The following is a 12620-nucleotide window of genomic DNA, read 5'->3' as shown; positions in this document are numbered from 1 at the left end:
CCAGCATCCGAACCCCAGCCTTGTTGGCCCAGCTGGAGAAACCCAAAGAGTGGGGACCCCCAAACCGGTTTCCCAGCCTCAGGTGGTGCCCTTTTCCTCTTTCGAACCCGGCACTCTCCCCCCTCCTCTTCCACGGCTCTCCGCTCTGCTTCCATCCATTTATCTCCGTTATTTTATTTGGAATTGAGAGGTGATTTTCATCTTAATTACCCGTTTGTCCTGATGGCAGCCCTCCCTCCAGGCGGGAATAAATGGATTAATTCTGCCAGGGCTGAAAAATGAGTTGTCGGTCACAAAGAGGAGAGGGACGCAAGAGAGAGACGGGTTTGTTTCATGGTGGAGGAGATGAAAAGCACGAAGACTGGAATTCCCCCCCTATCTGTGCTTGAGAAGGGGAGCGATGGATTATGGGGTGCTGGGGGGGGTCACTGGGCCATTTTTCCGGCACCGATGCCTCCCCTTTTTGCAATTCTTCTGTCTCTCCAGAGCAAGGTTTTCAAGCTTGGGGACTGTACGATGAGTGGACTTCAACTCCCAGAATTCCCCAGCCAGCATGAGTGGAAGTTCATCCATCTTAGAGCATGCTGGCTGGGGAATTCTGGGAGTGGGTTCACCCCTCTCAAAGCATACTGGTTGGGGAATTCTGGGAGTGGAAGTCCACCCTTCTTAAACCAGGCTGACTGGAGGATTCTGGGAGTGGAAGTCCTCCCATCTTAAAGCATGCTGGCTGGGGGATTCTGGGAGCTGAACTCCACCCATCTTAAAGCACGCTAGGTGGGGAATTCTGGGAGTGGAAGCCCACCCCTCTTAAAGCAGGCTGGCTGGGGGATTCTGGGAGTGGAAGCCCACCCCTCTTAAAGCAGGCTGGCTGGGGGATTCTGGGAATGGAAGTCCACCCCTCTTAAAGCATGCTGGCTGGGGAATTCTCAGACCTGAACTCTACCCATCGTAAATTCCCCAGTGTTGGGAAAGACTGCTCCAGAGATAAGAGAATAGATTTACACAATCCTAGCAAAGCTGGAGCTTTCTTCCGTGGTCATTCCAGCTTCCACTGATGAAATAGTCTTGTTTGTGTCTTTTATCTTTGTTACTGGAAATTCCTTTCTAAAAATGAAGCCCTGGGGTCTGTGGCCGCAGAGATAGGACTCCCTTTTCCACGGGTCTGTTTTGGAGATCTTAATTTCTCTCCCCAGCCCCCCACCCTCGCATCGGAGAGCACTACTGGATCCCTGCCCATTAGCAGGGTTTCATTTGTTTCTTGGCTTATTCATCTGTATCCGGCCTTTATTTTTTTTGTACAAGTAACTCCAGGCAAGGAACCTTACCAACACCCCTTCCTACTCCTAGTTTCCCCACAACAACCCTGTGGGGTGGGTTAGGCTGACAGAGAGGGACTGGGCTAAAGTCACCCAGCCGCCTTTCACGGCTAAAGTGGGACTAGAAGTCCCTGTCGCCTGGTGATTGGTCCAAAGTTACCTAGCTGGCTTTCACGGCTAAGGTGGGACTAGAACTCCCTGTCGCCTGGTGATTGCCCCAAAGTCACTCAGCTAGCTTTCACGGCTAAGGTGGAACTAGAACTCCCTGTCGCCTGGTGATTGGTCCAAAGTCACCCAAGTCACCCAGCTAGCTTCCATGGCTAAGGTGGGACTAGAACTCCCTGTCGCCTGGTGATTGGTCCAAAGTCACCCAGATGGCTTTCATGGCTAAGGTGGGACTAGAACTCCCTGTCGCCTGGTGATTGGTCCAAAGTCACCCAGCTAGCTTCCATGGCTAAGGTGGGACTAGAACTCCCTGTCGCCTGGTGATTGGCCAAAAGTCACCCAGCTGGCTTCCATGGCTAAAGTGGGACTAGAACTCCCTGTTGCCTGGTGATTGGTCCAAAGTTACCCAGCTGCTTCCATGGCTAAGGTGGGACTAGAAGTCCCTGTCGCCTGGTGATTGGCCCAGAGTCACCCACCTGGCTTCCATGGCTAAAGTGGGACTAGAAGTCCTTGTTGCCTGGTGATTGACCCAAAGTCACTCAACTGGCTTTTATGGCTAAGGTGGGACTAGAACTCCCTGTTGCCTGGTGATTGGTCCAAAGTTACCCAGCTGGCTTTTATGGCTAAGGTGGGACTAGACGTCCCTGTCGCCTGGTGATTGACCCAGAGTCACCCAGCTAGCTTCCATGGCTAAGGTGGGACTAGAACTCCCTGTCGCCTGGTGACTTGACAAAAGTCACCCAGCTAGCTTTCATGGCTAAGGTGGGACTAGAAGTCCTTGTCGCCTGGTGATTGGCCCAAAGTCACTCAACTGGCTTTTATGGCTAAGATGGAACTAGAACTCCCTGTCGCCTAGTGATTGGTCCAAAGTTACCCAGCTGCTTCCATGGCTTATGTGAGACTAGAAGTCCTTGTCGCCTGGTGATTGACTCAGAGTCACCCAGCTGGCTTTTATGGCTAAGGTGGGACTAGGACTCCCTGTCGCCTGGTGATTGCCCCAAAGTCACCCAACTGGCTTTTATGGCTAAGGTGGGACTAGAACTCCCTGTCGCCTGGTGATTGGCCCAAAGTCACCCAGCTGGCTTCCACGGGTAAGGTGGGACTAGAAGTCCTTGTCACCTGGTGATTGGCCCAAAGTTACCCAAGTCACCCAGCTGGCTTTCATGGCTCAGGTGGGACTAGAACTCCCTGTCGCCTGGTGATTGGCCCAAAGTCACCCAGCTGGCTTCCACGGGTAAGGTGGGACTAGAACTCCCGTCTCCTGGTTTCTGGCCTAGTGCTTTAAGCACTAGATTACACTGGCTGTTGTTTCCGCCACTGCAGCCTGAGGTCCTTTGTGTGAAAATACCTCCGGTGTGCCCATGCATCTTGCCAGCCTTTCGGCTGATGGGAATTTTAATTATTTTTCTATCATGAATCTCTTTTTTTAATCTCTCCAGCCCTCGGCTTGTAATTTTGCTCCTCTCCCTCTTCCCCGCCTTCCTTTCGCTGAGGCCGGTCGGATTAACGTGTGAATCATGAGCCTTTTAAATCTCCGAAAAAGGGACTAATTCAAATTGCATTTCCCACCAAATACAATATATTTCTTCAAGGATTGCCTCAATTTATTTACAGCCCGTCAGGTTGATTTAAGAGCAGGAAGTTGGTTTGTCCTCCCTGGTTTGTCCACTCTGCAGGGATCCTGGTTTCCTTTAGTTATCTATTTTTCAAGGGGTAGGGTACCATCTCCCCCACTGCCCTGGGAGGATGGGAGTTGTAGTCTTAACACCTTTGGAGGCCACCAATCCGTCATAGGGTTATGTCTCTCTGTCTCTCTCTGACCTGGGGATGATGGGAGTTGTAGTCTTAACATCTTTGGAGGCTACCAATCCATCATAGGGCAGTGTCCCTCCCTTACCTGTGCTTCTAGGGATGATGGGAGTTGTAGTTTTAACACCTTTAGAGGCCACCAATCCGTCATAGGGTTATGTCTCTCTCTCTCTCTCTCTCTCTCTCTCTCTCTCTCTCTCTCTCTCTCTCACACCTGGGGATGATGGGAGATATAGTCTAACATCTTTGGAGGCCATCAATCCGTCACAGGGCAGTGTTTTCCCTTACCTGTGGTCCTAGGGGATGATGGGAATTGTAGTCTTAACACCTTTGGAGGCCACCAATCTGCCTTAGGGTTACCTCTCTCTCTCTCTCTCTCTCTCTCTCTCTCTCTCTCTCTCTCTCTCTCTCTCTCTCTCTCTGACTTGGGGATGATGGGAGTTCTAGTCTAACACCTTTGGAGGCCACGAATCCGCCTTAGGGCTGCATCTGTCCCCCACCGGCTTTCCTGTGGATGATGGGAGTTTTAGTCTGAGACTTCCAACTCTATTCTGACTATCTAACTTTGGAGATCACTGATCATCCTGGGGCAGCATCTCCACCACCTCCCCCAACTGCTCTCCTGGGGATGATGGGAGTTATAGTCTAGCATCTCTGGAGGCCATCGATCTCTTGTAGGGCAACACCTTTCCCCCACTTTCTCTCCTAGGTACGATGGGAATTGTAGTCTTTGGAGGCCACCGATCACCTTAGGGCAGTGTCTCCCCCCACTGATCTCCTGGCGATGATGGGAGTTGTGGTCTAACTCCTTTGGATGCCACACCAATCATCCTAGGGCAGCTCTCCCCTTCCCCCTGCTCTCCTGGGAATGATGGGAGTTGTGGTCTAACTCCTTTGGAGGCCCCCGATCCACCTTAGGGCAGTGTCCCCCCTCCACTGATCTCCTGGGGATGATGGGAGTTGTGGTCTAACTCCTTTGGAGGCCCCCGATCCACCTTAGGACAGGGTCCCCCCCCCGCACTGATCTCCTGGGGATGATGGGAGGTGTGGTCCTTTGGATGCCACCAGGTCGATGAGGAACCTAGATAAAACAACCTGATTGTGCCGTTTATAAGACGAATCAGGTTACTACGATGAGAGGCGTATTTAATTTTTTAAAAAATCACTTTAATTTTTCCCTTTTTTAAAAAAAAAATAACCCATTTTCCCGCACTCCCAGGTGGTGGGCAGCTCCGGCAAACTCTACACTTGCTACGGCTCCTGTCACTTCTGCAGCTGCCCGGCTTTTGCGTTCTCCGTGTTGCGCAAAGGAGAAAACCTCGTGGTAAGTTTAAGCAACTCGGATGACGAAAGGCCTGCAGACCAGAACATAGAAAGAACGGTTGCAAGCACTGGGTAGTCTAGAGAAAAGAAGGACGAGAGGGGACAGGATAGCAGCCTTCCAGTATCTCAGGGGCTGCCCCAAAGAAGAGGGAGTCAAGCTATTCTCCAAAGCCCCTGAAGGCAGGAGAAGAAGCAACGGATGGAAACTCATCAAGGAGAGAAGCAACCTAGAACTAAGGAGAAACTTCCTGACAGTCAGAACAATTAACCAGTGGAACTGCTTGCCTCCAGAAGTTGTGGGTGCTCCATCACTGGGGTTTTTAAAGAAGAGACTGGACAGTCACTTGTCTGAAATGGCCCAGGGTCCCTTCCAACTCTATTATTCTGCTTTCCTTCCTTCCTTCCTTCCTTCCTTCCTTCCTTCCTTCCTTCCTTCCTTCCTTCCTTCCTTCCTTCCTTCCTTCCTTCCTTCCTTCCTTCCTTCCTTCCTTCCTTCTTTCTCCCATCACTGGAGGTTTTTAAGAAAAGATTGGACAGCCATTTGTCTGAAATGATAGAGGGGTCTCCTGCCTGAGCAGGAGGGTGGACTAGAAGATCTCCAAGGTCCCTTCCACTTCTGTTATTCTGTAAATGAATCAATCAGCGGAACGGCTTGCCTCCAGGAAGCTGTGAATGCTCTTAACACTGGAGGTTTTTAAAGAAGAGACTGGACAGCCATTTGTCTGAAATGGTCTAGGGGTCTCCTGCCTGAGCAGGGGGTTGGACTAGATGACCTCCACGGTCCCTTCCAGCTCTATTCCGATTGATTGATTCGGATTGACTTCCGGTCAGTCCTTCCTACCCACTATTTCGTTCCCAGCAGTCACAGCAAAACAAGGAGGACAATTGCACGGCCTCCTGTGATTGTGGGAAGTTTTCAAAAAATTAGACCGGACCAACCCCTTGCCTGGGATGGTATAAGGCTCCTGCCTTGAGTTAGGGGTTGGACTAGATCAGGGCTTTTCAACCAGTGGCACGGGTACCACCTGTAGTACATTGGCACCTGGCAGGGGGTACGCGACCATCCTAGAAAAGTGGTAGCGGGGGAGGGGAATGAGCTGAACCGGTGGCAGCACCGCACAAGCCTGAGCGAGAGACGGCTGGAGCTGCAGGGCTGTCAGGGCTCAGAGGAAGCCCCAGGATCAGCGCCAGGCTCCAGCTGGAGCTCAGCGCTGATCCTGGCGCTTCTGCTGAGCCCAGAAGAAGCGCCGATCAGCTGGAATGTTGCAGCCTCTCCAGGGTCTTGTGATTTACATTCAGATGCTTGGCAACCGATTCATATTTATGACGGTCACAGTGTCCCAGGGTCATGTGAAGGGACCAAAACCTGCTGCAACCACCCAGCAGACGGGGGGAATAAAAACCAAAAAAACCCCACCCCACCCCCGCTGCCAATCCTCAACAGAAATGCTCACAACAATGAAAACCTCGGACAGGAGGAAGAGCGCAGACGGGCGGGCAGGCAGGGGTCCTGCTCGGCTGTGGCTTGGGGGGCACTTTTTTCAGTGCCACTGTAACTTCGAACAGTCACTAAGAGAACTGTTGTAAGTCGAGGACTACCTGTACTTCATCACTTTTTTCCTTTTTTTTTTTTTTTTTTGGTCAAGTTTTTGACCCCTTGCTAGGCGACTGGTGGTACTCGGATGTTGCCATGTTCTAAAAGTGGTACAATGGGTGAAAAGGTTGAAAAGCCCCGGACTAGATGACCTCCACGGTCCCTTCCCGGTCTATTCTGATAGATTGAGTGGTCAGGAAGGGCAGGGCAGAGTCCATGCCTTGGAGGAGGATAGCCTGGGGGTGGGGAATACATGCTACATGTTGCCCAGTGACTCACTCTCCCCATTGTCTGTCTTTCACTTCAAGTTTGTGCAAGGGAGGAAACGGTTGTGTTGAAAGAAGGTGACGTGTATGTGTGTGTGTGTGTGTGCAGGAGAGTGGGCGAAACAGGATCCGGTTACCTGCAGGAAGAGCTTCTTTGCAGCGAAAAGACCTCAATACAGCCCCCCCCCAACCCCACCTTGTTACACACACACACACACACACACACACAAATACACACAACGATGAGACTAGCCCAGTGATGGTGAACCTTTTAGAGACCGAGTGCCCAAACTGCAACCCAAAACCCACTTATGCATCTTAGGGTGCCGGGTGGGCGTGGCCCATTGGGTGGGGTGTGGCCAATTGGGGGTGTGGCCCANCATGCTGGCTGGGGGATTCTGGGAATGGAAGCCCACCCCTCTTAAAGCAGGCTGGCTGGGGAATTCTCAGACCTGAACTCTACCCATCGTAAATTCCCCAGTGTTGGGAAAGACTGCTCCAGAGATAAGAGAATAGATTTACACAATCCTAGCAAAGCTGGAGCTTTCTTCCGTGGTCATTCCAGCTTCCAAGCAATTGATGAAATAGTCTTTTTTGTGTCTTTTATCTTTGTTACTGGAAATTCCTTTCTAAAAATGAAGCCCTGGGGTCTGTGGCCGCAGAGATAGGACTCCCTTTTCCACGGGTCTGTTTTGGAGATCTTAATTCCTCTCCCCCGCCCCCCACCCTCGCATCGGAGAGCACTACTGGATCCCTGCCCATTAGCAGGGTTTCATTTGTTTCTTGGCTTATTCATCTGTATCCCGCCTTTATTTTTTTTGTACAAGTAACTCAAGGCAAGGAACCTATCCAACACCCCTTCCTACTCCTAGTTTCCCCACCACAACAACCCTGTGGGGTGGGTTAGGCTGACAGAGAGGGACTGGGCTAAAGTCACCCAGCCGCCTTTCACGGCTAAGGTGGGACTAGAAGTCCCTGTCGCCTGGTGATTGGTCCAAAGTTACCTAGCTGGCTTTCACGGCTAAGATGGAACTAGAACTCCTTGTTGCCTGGTGATTGGTCCAAACTTACCCAGCTGGCTTCTATGGCTAAGGTGGGACTAGAACTCCCTGTCGCCTGGTGATTGGCCCAAAGTCACTCAGCTAGCTTTCACGGCTAAGGTGGGACTAGGACTCCCTGTCGCCTGGTGATTGGCTCAGAGTTACCCAGCTGGCTTTCACGGCTAAGGTGGGACTAGGACTCCCTGTCGCCTGGTGATTGGCTCAGAGTTACCCAGCTGGCTTCCATGGCTAAAGTGGGACTAGAAGTCCTTGTCGCCTGGTGATTGACCCAAAGTCACTCAACTGGCTTTTATGGCTAAGGTGGGACTAGAACTCCCTGTTGCCTGGTGATTGGTCCAAAGTTACCCAGCTGGCTTTTATGGCTAAGGTAGGACTAGAAGTCCCTGTCGCCTGGTGATTGGCTCAGAGTCACCCAGCTGGCTTTTATGGCTAAGATGGAACTAGAACTCCCTGTCGCCTAGTGATTGGTCCAAAGTCACCAAAGTAACCCAGCTGGCTTTCATGGCTAACGTGGGACTAGAACTCCCTGTTGCCTGGTGATCAGTCCAAAGTTACTCAGCTGGCTTTCATGGCTAACGTGGGACTAGGACTCCCTGTCGCCTGGTGATTGCCCCAAAGTCACCCAGCTGGCTTTCATGGCTATGGTGGCACTAGAATTCCCTGTCTGGTGATTGGTCCAAAGTTACCCAGCTGCTTCCATGGCTAAGGTGGGACTAGAAGTCCTTGTCGCCTGGTGATTGACTCAGAGTCACCCAACTGGCTTTTATGGCTAAGGTGGGACTAGAACTCCCTGTCGCCTGGTGATTGGCCCAAAGTCACCCAGCTGGCTTCCACGGAGGGTAAGGTGGGACTAGAAGTCCTTGTCACCTGGTGATTGGCCCAAAGTTACCCAAGTCACCCAGCTGGCTTTCATGGCTCAGGTGGGACTAGAACTCCCTGTCGCCTGGTGATTGGCCCAAAGTCACCCAGCTGGCTTCCACGGGTAAGGTGGGACTAGAACTCCCGTCTCCTGGTTTCTGGCCTAGTGCTTTAAGCACTAGATTACACTGGCTGTTGTTTCCGCCACTGCAGCCTGAGATCCTTTGTGTGAAAATACCTCCGGTGTGCCCGTGCATCTTGCCAGCCTTTCGGCTGATGGGAATTTTAATTATTTTTCTATCATGAATCTCTTTTTTTAATCTCTCCAGCCCTCGGCTTGTAATTTTGCTCCTCTCCCTCTTCCCCGCCTTCCTTTCGCCGAGGCCGGTCGGATTAACGTGTGAATCATGAGCCTTTTAAATCTCCGAAAAAGGGACTAATTCAAATTGCATTTCCCACCAAATACAATATATTTCTTCAATTTATTTACAGCCCTGATCGGATCACTCCGTCAGGTTGACTTAAGAGCAGGAAGTTGGTTTGTCCACCCTGGTTTGTCCACTCCGCAGGGATCCTGGTTTCCTTTAGTTATCTATTTTTCAAGGGGTAGGGTATCATCTCCCCCCACTGCCCTGGGAGGATGGGAGTTGTAGTCTTAACACCTTTGGAGGCCACCAATCCGTCATAGGGCAGTGTCTCTCCCTGACCTGTGCTCCTAGGGATGATGGGAGTTGTAGTCTTAACACCTTTGGAGGCAACCAATCCGTCATAGGGTTATGTCTCTCTCTCTCTCTCTCTCTCACCTGGGGATGATGGGAGTTGTAGTCTTAAGACCTTTGGAGACCACCAATCTGCCTTAGGGTTACATCTCTCTCTCTCTCTCTGGCCTGGGGTGATGGGAGATGTAGTCTAACATCTTTGGAGGCCATCAATCCGTCACAGGGCAGTGTTTTCCCTTACCTGTGCTCCTAGGGATGATGGGAATTGTAGTCTTAACACCTTTGGAGGCCACCAATCTGCCTTAGGGTTACCCCCCCCTCTCTCTCTCTGACTTGGGGATGATGGGAGTTCTAGTCTAATACCTTTGGAGGCCACGAATCCGCCTTAGGGCTGCATCTGTCCCCCACCAGCTTTCCTGTGGATGATGGGAGTTTTAGTCTGAGACTTCCAACTCTATTCTGACTATCTAACTTTGGAGATCACTGATCATCCTGGGGCAGCATCTCCACCCCCCCCCAACTGCTCTCCTGGGGATGATGGGAGTTATAGTCTAGCATCTCTGGAGGCCACCGATCTCTAATGTAGGGCAACACCTTTCCCCCACTTTCTCTCCTAGGTACGATGGGAATTGTAGTCTTTGGAGGCCACCGATCATCTTAGGGCAGTGTCTCCCCCCACTGATCTCCTGGGGATGATGGGAGTTGTGGTCTAACTCCTTTGGATGCCACACCAATCATCCTAGGGCAGCTCTTCCCTTCCCCCTGCTCTCCTGGGGATGATGGGAGTTGTGGTCTAACTCCTTTGGAGGCCCCTGATCCACCTTAGGGCAGTGTCCCCCACACTGATCTCCTGGGGATGATGGGAGTTGTGGTCCTTTGGAGGCCCCCGATCCACTTTAGGGCAGTGCCCCCCCACTGATCTCCTGGGGATGATGGGAGGTGTGGTCCTTTGGATGCCACCAGGTCGATGAGGAACCCAGATAGAACAACATAGGCCCCCTTTGTGCCGTTTATAAGACGAATCAGGTTACTGCAATGAGAGGCGTATTTAATTTTTTTAAAAAATTACTTTAATTTTTCCCTTTTTTTAAAAAAAATAACCCATTTTCCCGCACTCCTAGGTGGTGGGCAGTTCCGGCAAACTCTACACTTGCTACGGCTCCTGTCACTTCTGCAGCTGTCCGGCTTTTGCGTTCTCTGTGTTGCGCAAAGGAGACAACCTCGTGGTAAGTTTAAGCAACTCGGATGACGAAAGGCCTGCAGACCAGAACATAGAATGGTTGCAGGAACTGGGTAGTCTAGAGAAAAGAAGGACGAGAGGGGACAGGATAGCAGTCTTCCAGTATTTGAGGGGCTGCCCCAAAGAAGAGGGAGTCAAGCTATTCTCCAAAGCCCCTGAAGGCAAGACAAGAAGCAACGGATGGGAACTCATCCAGGAGAGAAGCAACCTAGAACTAAGGAGAAACTTCCTGACAGTGAGAAAAATTAATCAGTGGAACTGCTTGCCTCCAGAAGTTATGGGCGCTCCATCACTGGGGTTTTTTTAAGAAGAGACTGGACAGTCACTTGTCTGAAATGGCCCAGGGTCCCTTCCAACTCTATTATTCTGCCTTCCTTCCTTCCTTCCTTCCTTCCTTCCTTCCTTCCTTCCTTCCTTCCTTCCTTCCTTCCTTCCTTCCTTCCTTCCTTCCTCCCTTCTTTCTCCCATCACTGGAGGTTTTTAAGAAAAGATTGGACAGCCATTTGTCTGAAATGATAGAGGGGTCTCCTGCCTGAGCAGGAGGGTGGACTAGAAGATCTCCAAGGTCCCTCCCACTTCTGTTATTCTGTAAATGAATCAATCAGCGGAACGGCTTGTCTCCAGAAGCTGTGAATGCTCTCACACTGGAGGTTTTTTAAAGAAGAGACTGGACAGCCATTTGTCTGAAATGGTCTAGGGGTCTCCTGCCTGAGCAGGGGGTTGGACTAGATGACCTCCACGGTCCCTTCCAGCTCTATTCCGATTGATTGATTCGGATTGACTTCCGGTCAGTCCTTCCTACCCACTATTTCGTTCCCAGCAGTCACAGCAAAACAAGGAGGCCAATTGCACGGCCTCCTGAGATTGTGGGTCCTCCATCACTGGAAGTTTTCAAAAAATTAGACCGGACCAACCCCTTGCCTGGGATGGTATAAGGCTCCTGCCTTGAGTTAGGGGTTGGACTAGATCAGGGCTTTTCAACCCGTGGTAGGGGCACCACCTGTGGTACATTGGCACCTGGCAGGTGGTACGCGACTATCCTAGAAAAGTGGTAGCAGGGGAGGGGAATGAGCTGAACCGGTGGCAGCACCGCACAAGCCTGAGCGAGAGACGGCTGGAGCTGCAGGGCTGTCAGGGCTCAGTGGAAGCGCCAGGATCAGCGCCAGGATCCAGCTGGAGCTCGGCACTGATCCTGGCACTTCTGCTGAGTCCTGAAGAAGCGCCGATCAGCTGGAAAGCAGCACTGATCCTGGTGCTTCCGCTGAGCCCAGAAGAAGAGCCGGTCAGCTGGAATGTTGCAGCATCTCCAGGGTCTTGTGATTTACATTCAGATGCTTGGCAACCGATTCATATTTATGACGGTCACAGTGTCCCAGGGTCATGTGAAGTGACCAAAACCTGCTGCAACCACTCAGCAGACGGGGGGGGGGAATAAAAACCAAACACCCCCCCACCCCACCCCCGCTGCCAATCCTCAACAGAAATGCTCACAATGGAAACCTCGGACAGGAGGAAGAGCGCGGCCGGGCAGGCAGGCAGGTGTCTTGCTCGGCTGTGGCTTGGGGGGCACTTTTTTCAGTCCCATTGTAACTTTGAACAGTCACTAAGCGAACTGTTGTAAGTCGAGGACTCCCTGTATTTTATCAGTTTTTTTCCTTTTTTTGTTTGGTCATCAAGTTTTTGACCCCTTGCTAGGCAACTGGTGGTACTCGGATGTTGCCATATCCTAAAAGTGGTACAATGGGTGAAAAGGTTGAAAAGCCCTGGGCTAGATGACCTCCACGGTCCCTTCCCGGTCTATTCTGTTAGATTGAGTGGTCAGGAAGGGCAGGGCAGAGTCCATGCCTTGGAGGAGGATAGCCTGGGGGGTGGGGAATACACGCTACATGTTGCCCAGTGACTCACTCTCCCCATTGTCTGTCTTTCACTCAAGTTTGTGCAAGGGAGGAAACGGTTGTGTTGAAAGAAGGTGACGTGTATGTGTGTGTGTGTGTGTGCAGGAGAGTGGGCGAAACAGGATCCGGTTACCTGCAGGAAGAGCTTCTTTGCAGCGAAAAGACCTCAATACAGCCCCCCCCAACCCCACCTTGTTACACACACACACACACACACACACACAAATACACACAACGATGAGACTAGCCCAGTGATGGTGAACCTTTTAGAGACCGAGTGCCCAAACTGCAACCCAAAACCCACTTATGCATCTTAGGGTGCCGGGTGGGCGTGGCCCATTGGGTGGGGTGTGGCCAATTGGGGGTGTGGCCCA

Source organism: Protobothrops mucrosquamatus, unplaced genomic scaffold (genome assembly GCF_001527695.2).
Source record: "Protobothrops mucrosquamatus isolate PMUCROS unplaced genomic scaffold, P.Mucros_1.0 scaffold_62, whole genome shotgun sequence".
Classification (NCBI taxonomy): Eukaryota; Metazoa; Chordata; class Lepidosauria; order Squamata; family Viperidae; genus Protobothrops; species Protobothrops mucrosquamatus.
This window is presented reverse-complemented; position numbering follows the sequence as displayed.